The sequence below is a fragment of the Ovis aries genome, chromosome 11 (genome assembly GCF_016772045.2).
Source record: "Ovis aries strain OAR_USU_Benz2616 breed Rambouillet chromosome 11, ARS-UI_Ramb_v3.0, whole genome shotgun sequence".
In the NCBI taxonomy this organism is placed as follows: Eukaryota; Metazoa; Chordata; class Mammalia; order Artiodactyla; family Bovidae; genus Ovis; species Ovis aries.
In genome coordinates, this window is record NC_056064.1 from 19,025,094 (window position 1) to 19,037,275 (window position 12,182).

The following is a 12,182-nucleotide window of genomic DNA, read 5'->3' on the forward strand; positions in this document are numbered from 1 at the left end:
GTCGCTGTCTCTGTCTGGGGCAGCCGCACAGGCTCCTGGATTAGAGGGTTTCTTGTCTCTGTGACTCTCTGTCATCCCCCTGTTGAGGAGGCCCTGGGCTTCTAGAAAGAACCTGGAATCAAACTGAATCCAGCTCAGATCCCCGGCTCTGCCATTTTCATCGGCTGGGGAATCTTAGACGAGCGACTTCACCTCTCCCAGCTTTAGTCTCTTCACCTGCGGAAGGAGCAATATCGGCCGCCCCACAGGTCATTGTATGAGTTCAGTGAGACCATACACATCGAAGGGCACAGTATATCCTTTCTGTGGCCATTCCCGGGTTTATTTGACCTTCTCTGTGTATTATAATTTCTGAATGTGTTAGCAACATCTGAAAGGTCAGGACCAATTTTGCAAAATGAAAGAGTTCTGGAATTGGATGGTGGTGAGTTTTGCACAACCACAGGCATGGATACGGAACTGTAGGCACACTCATGAGTGTGCTTGGTTGCTCAGTCATGCCTGACTTGTTGTGATCCCGTGGACTGGAGCCCGCCAGTCTCCTCTGTCCATGGTGCTTCTCCAGGCAAAACTACTGGAGTGGGTTGCCAGGCCCTCTCCAGGGGATCTTTCCAACCCAGGGATCAAACCCAGGTCTCCCTCACTGCAGGTGGGTTCTCTACAGTCTGAGCGAGTACACTGAAGATGGTCAATTTTACATGATGTGCATTTCACCACTGTTTAGCAAAAGAGGTCAGGTAGATTTCTTCTTCCTCCTGAAGAGGGAGAGGTCCCAGGAGACTGATCACCTCAAGGATGCTGACTAGAAAATTCCAGACTGGCTGATTAAGACTACATTCCTGGGGAAGGTCAAAGCTACAGTTAGGTCAGGTGTTACACCTAGGCTTGGTATCATGGGCTTCAACAAAAGTGAGGCCATTTTGAACCTGTGGTTTTCTCTTTAACTATGCCCCACTTTGTAGCAAACTCTCAGCCTAACCCAAAGATAAATTCAGACTGTAAGGCATCAGCATCACTCTCAGCTACTGATATAGAGTCCCCACAGCTTTGTTCACCCTTGGTGTGCTCTCCATGGGCAGGACTGTTTGCTTAATCCCTCTGACATGTGTAACGCAGCAGGACCCTATGGGGGCATCCTGGGACAGCCCTATGACCCATGAGTGTTATAAACCTTTAGCCTCCTAGGCCTTCCCCAAGTTCCAAGGATTAAATTTAAGTGAGAAAATGCAGAAGCAAAGGGTAACAGTCAAGCAAAACAGAGCGATAATAGGTTAACATTAGACACCATCAGGGACCTTTAGTTCCTCCTCAAGAGCTATAGGCAGTATCTGAACCAAATTCTTGGTGCTGTTTTACAGATATAGAAATCGCTACCATGTAGACGATGTTCACTGCATGGTGCTCACATGGTCTTAGAACTCAGAAGCTTGATGATATTGACTCCCGATTACCTCACCACCAACCAATCAGAAGACATCCACGAGCTGATCACACACCCCTCACCCTCTCCCTCACCCTGTGTTTAAGACCATTTCCCGGAAAGTCATCGTGGAATCTGGGGTTTTTAAGCTTGCCTGGGCTCCTTGCTTGGTACCTGCAATAAATGCTGTGCTTTCCTTCATCATAACCCTGTGTCAGTAGGTTGGTTTTACTGTGCATGGATGAGTCGTAGTAAGTGGAGTAAATCTGATCTAAATAGTGACGGATGGACTGGAAATTCTGATGATGAATTCATTTGAAAGATTCCTTTCTTTAGCAATGTATGGGGGCTACAGAGTGGGGCTTTCTCTTTCCTAGTCAGTGGCAGAGAAAAAGAAAGGAAAAGAAGGAGAAAGGGTGTCATGTTTAGCTAAAGGGTGAAGACTTGATCCGTTCTCTCGGGCAAAAGCAGCCTACCTGAACGTCATCTGCTGCTCTTCCTCCTCACTCTGATTCTGAAGTCTCCATCACTTGGACAGAACCAGGGGTCATGTGGGGTCTTCTTCAGTTGTGAGACATTTATCCAGGATTCAAGAGCTTGACTGTCATCCATGCAGTTGGGATGATCTGGTACAAGCCCTTTTAAGGAGGTCAAAGGGAAAATTTTGCTCTTAGTGATTCCAAATCAGATGGTAGAAGACAACTGGGACTGAGTTTGGTGAGTTGTGGTCAGACCTAGTGCCCTCCAAGCCTCAGGTCACTCAGTGCTCATGACAGTCATATCAAAGGAGGCCCGTGATTAGCTCCATCTCACAGATGAGGAGAGACCGATACTTAGAGAGTGCAGGGGAGCAAAGGTTGCCACTCCTACATGTCACTTTGGCCTGAGTATTCATTTAGGCTGATTCTTCTCAAGAAACTGAAGGCTCACAGTTTTTCTTTTACCTCCTCCTCAACACCGGTTTGCAAAGAGTCGGACAAAACTGAGCGATGGAACTGAACAACTGCAGCAAAGAATGCAAACAAAGGACCTGTTGTAAGAATAGAGCCGTGAGCAGAGGTATTTACAGAACACAGCGAGGTGTGGAGATCAGAGTCCACTCTGCACCCAGCAAACACGACATACCAAACATTGACTTTTCTGTGAATAGCCTTCCTCTTCTTTGAAGTCCCCAACCATTGCCCTCAACGTCCTCTTGTGATTTTAGCTGAAGGCGTGTTTAAAGTGATGGTTTTGACCATTTGGTGGGTAGTTCTCCTGGGTCTCTCCTATGTATGCAAGGGTTACTGTAGGTTTCTTAGATTTTTTTTTCCTTTTAATATGTCTCATGTCAATCTGATCTTAGACCAGCCAGAAGAACCTAGAAGGGTAGAGGAAAATTTATTCATTCCCCAACATTCATGTTGAAACTTGTGGCAGAATTCACTTCCTTTTTAGGGCTGAACGATATTGCATTGTATGTGTAGACCTCATTTTGTTTATCTATTCATCCATCGATGGACACCAGTGTTGCTTCTATCTTTTGGCTGTTGTAAATAATACCAGGTACATGGGTGTACACATCTCTCTTCAAGCCTCTGCTTTCAGTTCTTTAGGCTATATAGCCAGACATGGAATTGCTGGCAGTGGTAGGTTGCTTCGGTTGTGTCTGACTTTTTGCGACCCTATGGCCTGTAGCCTGCCAGGCTCTTCTATCCGTGGGATTCTCCTGGCAAGAGTACTGGAGTGGGTTGCCATGATCTTCTCCAGGGGATCTTCCTGACCCAGGGATCACACCCAGGTGTCCTGCATTACAGACAGATTCTTTCCCATCTGACCCAGATGTGGAATTGCTGGACCAGATGATAACTCTGTGTTTCGTTGTTAAAGGAACATCCGTACTGTTTTGTAGGGTCGGTCTCAGACTATGCATAGTGATGCTCTCAGTTCTGGAACACCGGGGGCACTCACGTGGGCCTTTACTACTCATGGGACCCCAAAGACATTAGGCCAGCTGGATCTAGTACTGTGGCCAGATGGGCCTCTGTGGTCCTTATCATGACTTCAAGACACAGGTCAGCAACAACCATCAGGTAGCTTTGAAGAAAACGAGGATTATTACTCTCAAGCACTAAGGGCCACATAGCACAATGGCCAGTGGGAAGGAGGGGGTGAGAGCACAGGTTGGGGTTCCGCTTTTATTGGGGTCCAAAGGTAGGGTGGGTACGCAGGAACCAGGGGGCAGGAAGCAACATGTGGGGTCACTCAAACAGTTTTCTAGGTTGCCCAGGGTTTCCTAGAAAGGAGAACTTGATGGATGGGGCAAGCGTGGTGGCTTATCTCGAAGCTGTCACACAGCTGACACCACGTTTACAAAAGACGAGTGTCTTTGAAATGGATGCTTTAGCAATCAGAAGCTTAATACCAGCCTCTTAGGGTCAAGCACGTACACTGTGTTTCCCATCACAGCCTCACCGTGTAGCATCCCACCAACACACAAAAGGCCTCCTTTCTCCTTGTCCTCATCCACACTTGTCAGGTTCTGGCTTTTTGAGAAAGTGAGTGGCCGACACATTTGGAACAGATCCCATGGTCTACAGTGCAGAGAACAGAGAACCTCAGACAAGTGTCTGGTTTTAAATAACGGAGCTCGAGGGCTGCCTCTCACCTCAAGCCAGGTCCTGGGCAAGGGTCTCAGTGACTGCACACACAGTGACGCCAGGTTGCGGAGGTCAGCTGTGCCAGCCACTGGGTCTTGGAGACACCTCCTTACGGTCTTTATTCATCCAAAAACCCACTGGCCTTTGGGTTTTCAGTAGGCCCTTCCTACAGGGCTGGAGCGGAGGCCCCTGGGCTCTCCTTTTTGGGCTGGACTCACTGTGACTCACTTCCAAATCACCTGGAGATGTCACAGTGCATGTCCACTTGACCTCGAGCTGTCCCTGTTTCTCCCTGGGCTCTGAGAGTTTTGGGGTAGTTTCTAAATTTTTAAAAGTTCACTCACTTATTTCATTTTCCTTTGTCTGTGCTTATTCTTCGTTGCTTTGCACTGGCTTTCTCTAGTTTCAGCAAGTGGGGGCTTCTTCAGTGCCATGTATGGTTTCTCATTGCTGAGCCAGGCTGTAGGAGTGTGGGATTCAGTATTTACAGCAAGTGGCCTCCAGAACCTGGGCTCAGTAATCGTGGCACCGCATGTGGAGTCTCCCAGGACCAAGGATCAATCCCACGTTCTCTGCATGGTGAGGTGGATTCTCACGCACTGTGCCACTGCACTTGGCCTGCGGTGTTTTTTAAACAGTACTTTATTGAGGTGCGGTCCATGTAAACACACAGACCCTAGTCTGCTGGATGAGTTTTTATGCTATAAACAACTGTATGACCACCATCCAAGTCAAGCTCCAGGACATTCCAAGTACCCAGATGACTCCTTCAGGTCCCTCCCATGTGGTGCCCCTCATAAGCCATTGCTTTTCTGACCCGTTTCTGGATTTTCTGTGATCAGAATGCTCCCAGTGTGTGCTCACTTGTGTCTGGCTCTTGTGCTCAACAGTGAGGTTCACTGAAGACCTTGCCTTTATCCTCAGTCTCATTTCCTTGCTGAGGGCTAGTCCATAGCAGGCGATTCCCAGGTGGCTCAGTAGTAAAGCATCTGCCTGCCAATGCAGGAGACCCAGGAGACATGTGTTGGATCTCGGTGTGGGAAGATCCCCTGGAGGAAAGAATGGCAACCTGTACCAATACTCTTGCCTCAATAAATCCACAGGCAGAGGAGGCTGGTCTATAGCCCAAGTGTTTGCAAAGAGCATTCACTGTTCCCCTTCTCCTGTTTTAAACAGTGCTGTTTCCAGTGAGGGGCTGTGACGAGTGAAGCTGTTAAGCACATGTACATCTGTTCTGATCTCTCTTTGGTGAATATCTAGGAGCAGAGGAGCCAGGACATAGGAGAGGTAGAGGGTTAACTTTATTATAATCCACCAAGTTTCCAATGCTGTTGTATTTTGACTCCAACCTGTGGTGAATGAGTTCCAGTTGCTTCCTATTCCAGTCAATGAGGAAAAATTTCCCATATCCCGGGTTTTGAAGAGGATTGCAAAGAATCTCTCCTTCTTTTCCCCCTTTCTGTTCCAAGTATGTCATCTTCCCCTTAAATCCAGTCATATTCTAGTTGACTCAGGAATCTAGTGGGGATGGAGGGTGGAGGGAGGAGGCAAGTGGGCTCCGTCTATGAGAACATCTCAGAGAAGTCAGCCTTTGCAAATTCTGAGAACCCAGGCAAGAGCCAGAAGGGAGAGAGGTGCAGACCCGTGTGTGGCCCTGGGGCACCTGCTCCCCTGCTCCCCACTTGGTGCCTGTAGGACCCTCAGCTGCTCATCCAGGCTGCACCCCAGGGCCCCCTCTGGAACAAAGAGCGGGGTCCCACTTGACATCAGGTAAGCTATGCGTTTCCTCCCTACCCCACTTGCTACCCAGCTGATCCTAGTCTCTGTTTTAGTCAATCATTTGCTTTAACAAGGTGCTGGAGCCAATATGAGACATTTATTCCACACAGTGACCCACCTCCATGTCATTCAGAAAGTTCTAGAATGTCTAAATCTTCTCTGCTCCCAGTCTAGAGCCCAGAAGGAAGGGAGAGAAGAGAAAAGAAGGGAGAGAGAAATTCTTAGAGAGCAGGGATCAGAAGCTCCTGGGGCATCATTAAACACAATGATAAGGTACCTTCATGATAAGGTTTTCTATTCATATTTATAAAACATTTCTTTCCATCTGATCATATATTGATTTGTTTTTCTTTTCTCTCTCTCTCTCTTTTCTGACTGCACCATGCTATATGCCTGTTCTTAGTTCCCTGACCAGGTATTGAACCCATCCCCCTGCAGTGGAAACACAGAGTCATCACCACTAAACCACCAGGGACATCCCTCCATGACTAGGTTTTTATGTGAGGAATAGAATTTTAGAGGGAATATATCCCTTTTTGAGGCCCCAAGAAGGCACATATGGCTCAGGCTATCACTAATGAGCTGTATAACTTTTGGAATGACCTTTAAACACTCTGAGCCTCAGTTTCCCTATCTGGAAAATGGGTATAACCAGGCCTTCCCAGCACAACCTCCACCCCGTGCACCAGTAGCACCCAGCTGCTCGGGCCCCACCAAGCAGCTCTGTTTCTCTCTGGACCCTCAAGAGACAGCCACGTTCTCAGGAACAGTAACGTCTAGAAGCTCCCTACAGTATGAGTGTGGTAGGATCTCTGAGCCGACATGAACCTCTATGCATTACTGGATCTCAGTGCAGATCACAGGAGGCCAGCAGAGGGGAAAGGACCCTGGGTGAGGAGCACCCACTTCCACCCTCTCCTCCCCTGCCTACCTTTCTCCCTGTTTCTAAACCTACATCATCTCCTGGATCCTCCCCCACTGAATAACAGTCCAGTTGCTTTGGTTTCTATATATTTTTAAGTTCTCCGGGTGCAGTGGTCGTCCTGGCCAGTGTGTAAAGTGACAGTGGCCACAGAGGCGGTGGAGAGATGGCCTTCAGGGACACCCAGTCTACTTACAGACACCAGGGAGTTCCAGGGCTGGGGGTGGGGTGCGTCCCAGTGGACAGGAAGCAGCTCTGGGGCTCTAAGAAAACAACTCCTGCTGGTGAGAGAGGAGGGGAGCAGCAACCTGAAAAGAACACGGAAGGGCAGACCAGCTTCTCCGTGACCATCTCCTGGGTGCTGCTCAGGACGGCAGCGGGTGAGCATCCCCAGGATTCCTGCATCTGACAAACGTTTACTGAGCTCACGGTGGGTGCCTCTACTATTCTAAGTGAGAACTGGGAAAATGATGATTGTTTTGCATGAAGGGAGCAGGGCTTCTGGGGTGGGTAACAAGCCAGCATGGCAGCAAGGGACATACTCTAAAGATGGCCTCTCTGTGCTGAACCATTTACTATTTGGATGACCTCAAGCAAGTTCCTGTCCCTCTCTGGGCCTCAGTTTCTGTATCTATATAATGGGGTTAATCCTGGAGGCACTGCCCAGATCTGGGGGAAAGACGAAGTGAGCTTGAATGAAGATTGAGAGAGCTTGAGTTGTGTCTGTCCCACTGCAGGATCTCTGAAAGTGTTTAGAGTTGTTAAGAGACTGGGCGCACCTCCTGAGGAGGTGTCAGCTCTCTGAGGGGCAAGAGAGCAAGGCAGGGCAGGTCAAGGGAGTTTGAGAAGGGGCCATCTCAGGTGTTAGGGGGAGCTGGGTGCCAGCCGGGAGCCAGCGTGAGGAATCCCGCCCATGGCAAAGGTCATGAGGAAGGAAGCTGGACAAAATGCAAAGGCGTGATCTGGCTTCAGGTGTTCCCCCCGGTTTTCCTGAACATCTACCCCCCAAAACCAGAGTCTGCCTGCCTTATTGTACTGTGTTTTCCACTCTTTTGCCTCTAAAAGGAATTAACTTAGGGCTCCAGTTTACAGTCTCTTGCATATAAAAAGAATGTTTCAGCTCTAACCCCACTGATGGCTCTCTAACTTGCCTGACAGGTTCCCCGGGACTTTTTACAACTTGCGAATTGTTTACAGCCCCTCAACAGCGAGAGGCACAAAGCTTAAAGCATCTTAAAGATACAGAGCCTTTTCTAAAGAGCTAAAAATCATATCGGTGATGGGTTTCACTGTTGACTCAATGACTGCTGCCGGGCCTCCATATTCTTTTTCTTTTAGGTACCTGAAGGATATTAATCAATGTAATTGGGATATAGAAAAAGGAATATAGTAGTTTTGATGTTAGCAACACTAGACTTTTGAGTTAATTACTTTTCTCTTTGTTAAAAATCACTGTACTTCTTTCATTGTTATGAATTGTTGTATCCTTGCTATGTAAGAATGTAACTTTATTTAGTGCCTTCTGAGAGTGGCACCAGACTTTGGGAAGAACAACACTGTTAGGGCCAATAAGTCTTCTGGTTGACAAACCCTTACCAAAAAAGGGCCGTAAAATGCTAATTGGCCTTCTGGCCAGAAGATGATATAAATCACCTAAGACTTGTATATACAACTAGGTGTGCAGAGAAAAAGCCTGGTCTCGATGAGAGTCAGGGCTGTTGACAATGCAGAATTTTATATTATCCATTGATCTCTATGTACAAAGAAAAGGGGTATAAAAGGCCTTTCTGGACAATAGAGGATGGGCCAGTCACTGGAAAGACTGGTTTCCCCCGTGTGGTCTATTCTCCTTCTCTCCTTTTTAGGCTGAATTCCCATCTGGAGCGGGGAGGCTCACATGTCTACTTACTTGCCCTGGCTTCTAAGATCCGCGAGAGAGGAAGCCCAAGGCGGGGCACCCTCCGATATTCAAACGGGCGCCGGTGGCCTACGTAGATGGTGCAAACTTCTTCTCCTGAAGTTTTATTGGTTTTCCACGTAAACCAAGTTATTCAGCCTCTTTTTTTCCCACTAAATTTTCCTACTATACTATTATTTCCTAATCTTATATTTTTAAATAAATAAGATTTCCTCACCACGCCATCTCCCCTTTGAATTTCCCTGGATCCACTGGGGCTGGACCCCGGCAGGTGCTCGTGAACTGTGGGCTGCAGAGGGCTTCCTTCTGCACCTTTTGACTTCCAGTGTGGAGGCCCCATCACAGGATGCCTTGTTTAAACCAGGGGTCCCCCACCTTCAGGTCATGTACTAGTGTTGGTCCAGGGCTTCTTGGGATCCAAAATCACTGCAGGTGGTGACTGCAGCTATGAAGTGAAAAGATGCTTGCTCCTTGGAAGGAAAGCTATGAAAAACCCAGACAGCATTTTAAAAAGCAGAGACATCACTTTGCCAACAAATACTCATAGTCAAAGCTATGGTCTTTCCAATAGCTATGTACAGATGTGAATGTTGGCCCATAAAGAAGGTTGACACCGGAGAACTGATGCTTTTGAATTGTGGCGCTGGAGCAGACTCTTTGAGAGTCCCTTGAACAGCAAGGAGATCAAACCAATCAAACCTAAAGGAAATCGACCTGGAATATGCATTGGAAGAACTTGTGCTGAGGCTGAAGCTCCAGTACTTTGGCCACTTGATGCGAAGAGCCCATTCATTGGAAAAGGCCCTGATGCTGGGAAAGATTGGAGGCAGGAGGAGAAAGGGACAACAGAGGATGTGATGGTTAGATAGCATCACTGGCTCAATGGACATGAATTTGAGCAAGCTCTAGGAGATAGTGTAGCACAGAGGAGCCTGGCACGCTGCAGTCCATGGACTTGCAAAGAGTCAGACACGACTTGACGAGTGAATGGCAGCTTCCAAGTAGTCTGATGATGCCAAAGTGTCTTTGCTGGAACTCTAGCTGTCTCTGTCTCCCTGGGCTCTGAGAATTAAAAAAACAAAACAAAACAGTATTTATTGAGTTATGGTTCAAATAAACACATGGACTCTAGTCTGTTGGATGAGTTTTTATGTTGTAAACTGCTGTGTGACCATCATCCGGGTCAAGCTCCAGGACATTTCCAGCACCCAGTGATTCCTCTGGGTTCCTCCCAGTTGGGGCCGCCATGGACCATGGCTTTTCTGACTGTTGTTGGATTTTATCTAATAAAGACTCCCAGCCTGTGCTCACTGGTGCCTGGCTCCTGTGCACAGCTGTGAGTGTCGCTGATGATCGTGCCTATATCTTTGGCCCCTTTGTATTGCCAAGGCCTAGTCCACTGTGGTCACATCATTATTCATGTTTCCTTTCTGTGGCTCGTGGACAGCGTGATTCCAGTGTGGGGCTACGGTGAGTGAGGCTGTCATGCATGCATGCATATGTTTTCATCTCTCTTGGGTAAACATCTAGAAGCAGAGGAGCCTGGATACTAGAGGCAGAAGACCCACCTACAAGTCTCCAACCCGCTTGCATTTTACACTCCAACCTGCGCTGAATGAGAGTTCAGTGATCTTTATCCCAGTAGATGAGGTTATGGTCCCGGTGTTCCAGGTGTCAAACAGGATTGCAAAGCATTTCCCCTTCTTTTCCCCCTTTCTGCTTCAACTGTGCCATCGGCCCCTTAAATCCGGTCACATTGTGGTTGGTCAAGGAATGTAGTGGGGACGGAGGGTGGACACAGGAGGCATGTGTGCTCAATCTATGGGAATATGTCAAATAAGTCAGTCTTTGCAAATTCTGGGGCACCGAGGCAAGCCCAAGAATAGAGAGGTGCAGACAGGTTCTCAGCCCCAGGGCCCCTGCTCCACACTCAGTACCTACAGGCCCCTCAGCTGCTTGTCCTGGCTGGACATGGGTCCCGTCTCTAGCACACGGTGGGGGCCTACTTAATCTCCGCTAAGTCTGTTGTTGCTGTGTGCTTCCTCCCCAAACCCCTTTCCGACAAAAGCTGATCGTGAGTCTCTGTTTCAGTCAAACATTTCCATTAACAAGGTACTGGAACCAATTAAAGACAGTTTTCAATATATTGCCTCCAACTCAGTGTCACTTGGAATATTCTATTATGTCTGAGATGTCTCTGATCCCCATTCTAAAGCCCAGAATCAAGAGAGAAGAGAGAGAAATTCACAGAGAGGAGGGGTCAGAAGTGTCCGGGGCATCATTATGCACAAAGATAAGGGAACGTCCACCACCGGGTTTTCTATTTGCAATATATTTCTTTTTATATGATTGTGCTTTTAGGTGAGGAGTAGAATTTTAAAGGGGAGGAATACCTTTTGAAGAAGTGGAGTAGCCTTATATGGCTCAAGCTGCTGCTAGTGAGCTGTGTGACCTTGGATATGACCTGTAGATTCTCTGAGCCTTAGTTTCCTGGTCTGCAAAATGGGTATAACTAGGCCTTCCTGCAGCACTGCCACCCCATGTCCAGGCAGCGCCCCATCACACACACTGTTGTCTGGACATGACACAGCCACACGCTCAGGGGCAGTGTCTTCTAGAAGCTGTGCACGTGGTGAGAATGTCTGAGCCTACGTGAACTATTCTGACTTGGGGTGGAGGGTAGGAGGAGAGCAGAGGGGAGAAGGCCCTGGGAGAGGAGCACCCACTTCTGTCCTCCATCTTCCTCCCTACCTTTCTCCTTCCTCTAAACTGACTTTCTCCTCCTCCTGGCTCCTCCCCATTTAATAACAGTTAAATTGCATTGAATTCTGTATCTTGGTGAGTCATTCCTGTTGCAGAAGTCTACCTGGACAGCATGCAAAGCGAGAGTGGTCACGAAGGCATTGAAGAACTGGTCTTCAGGGACACCCAGCCTCCCTACATAAACCTAGTGAGTTCCAGGGCTGGGGGAGGCCTCGGCCAGGGGGACGCAGCTCTGGGGCTCTGAGGAACCAGCTCCTGCTGGGGTGACAGGAGGCCGGGGGAGGCCTCGTTCCAAAGAGAACAGACGAGTGGCAAACACCAGCCAGGGCGGCCCTGCCCCCACTTCTGCCTGTGCCCATCTCCTCGGTGCCGCTCAAGGCCAGGGGGCACCAGGATTTGTGCGTGGGACAAATGTTTCCTGAGCTTCCTCCTGATCTCTCTCCTGTTCTGGATGCTCAGTGGGGGAAGAAGAGTCTAAGTAATAAATAGAAAAGTGAATTTTCATTTTATTTTTACATGAAGGAGGATAAACATCTTCCGGGCAGGATAACAATGGAACATGGCACTTCAGGGCACTTACTTGGAAGATGACCTCCCTGGGTTCAGCCATTTATTAACTGGTTGACCTCAAGCAAGTTACTTTACCTCCCTGGGCCTGAGTTTCTGCTTGACTATAATGGGAATAATCAAGTCACCACCCAGAGCTCGGCTAAGGATCAAGCAAGGTAGCACATTGAGAGA

General features: G+C 48.2%; 1 protein-coding gene and 1 long non-coding RNA gene across 2 annotated transcripts in view; one reads left to right on the forward strand and one right to left on the reverse strand.

Annotated features, from left to right (window-relative positions):
• Positions 1-12,182, forward strand: part of LOC114116901 (galectin-9-like) — a 30,531-nt gene that overhangs the window by 8,977 nt on the left and 9,372 nt on the right. The gene's annotated exons all lie outside the window — the stretch shown is intronic.
• Positions 298-10,834, reverse strand: LOC132657398 (uncharacterized). Its single transcript, XR_009595509.1, has 2 exons — positions 5,820-10,834; positions 298-5,502 (listed from the first exon to the last, which is right to left on the reverse strand). It is a non-coding gene; the product is annotated as an uncharacterized LOC132657398 (long non-coding RNA).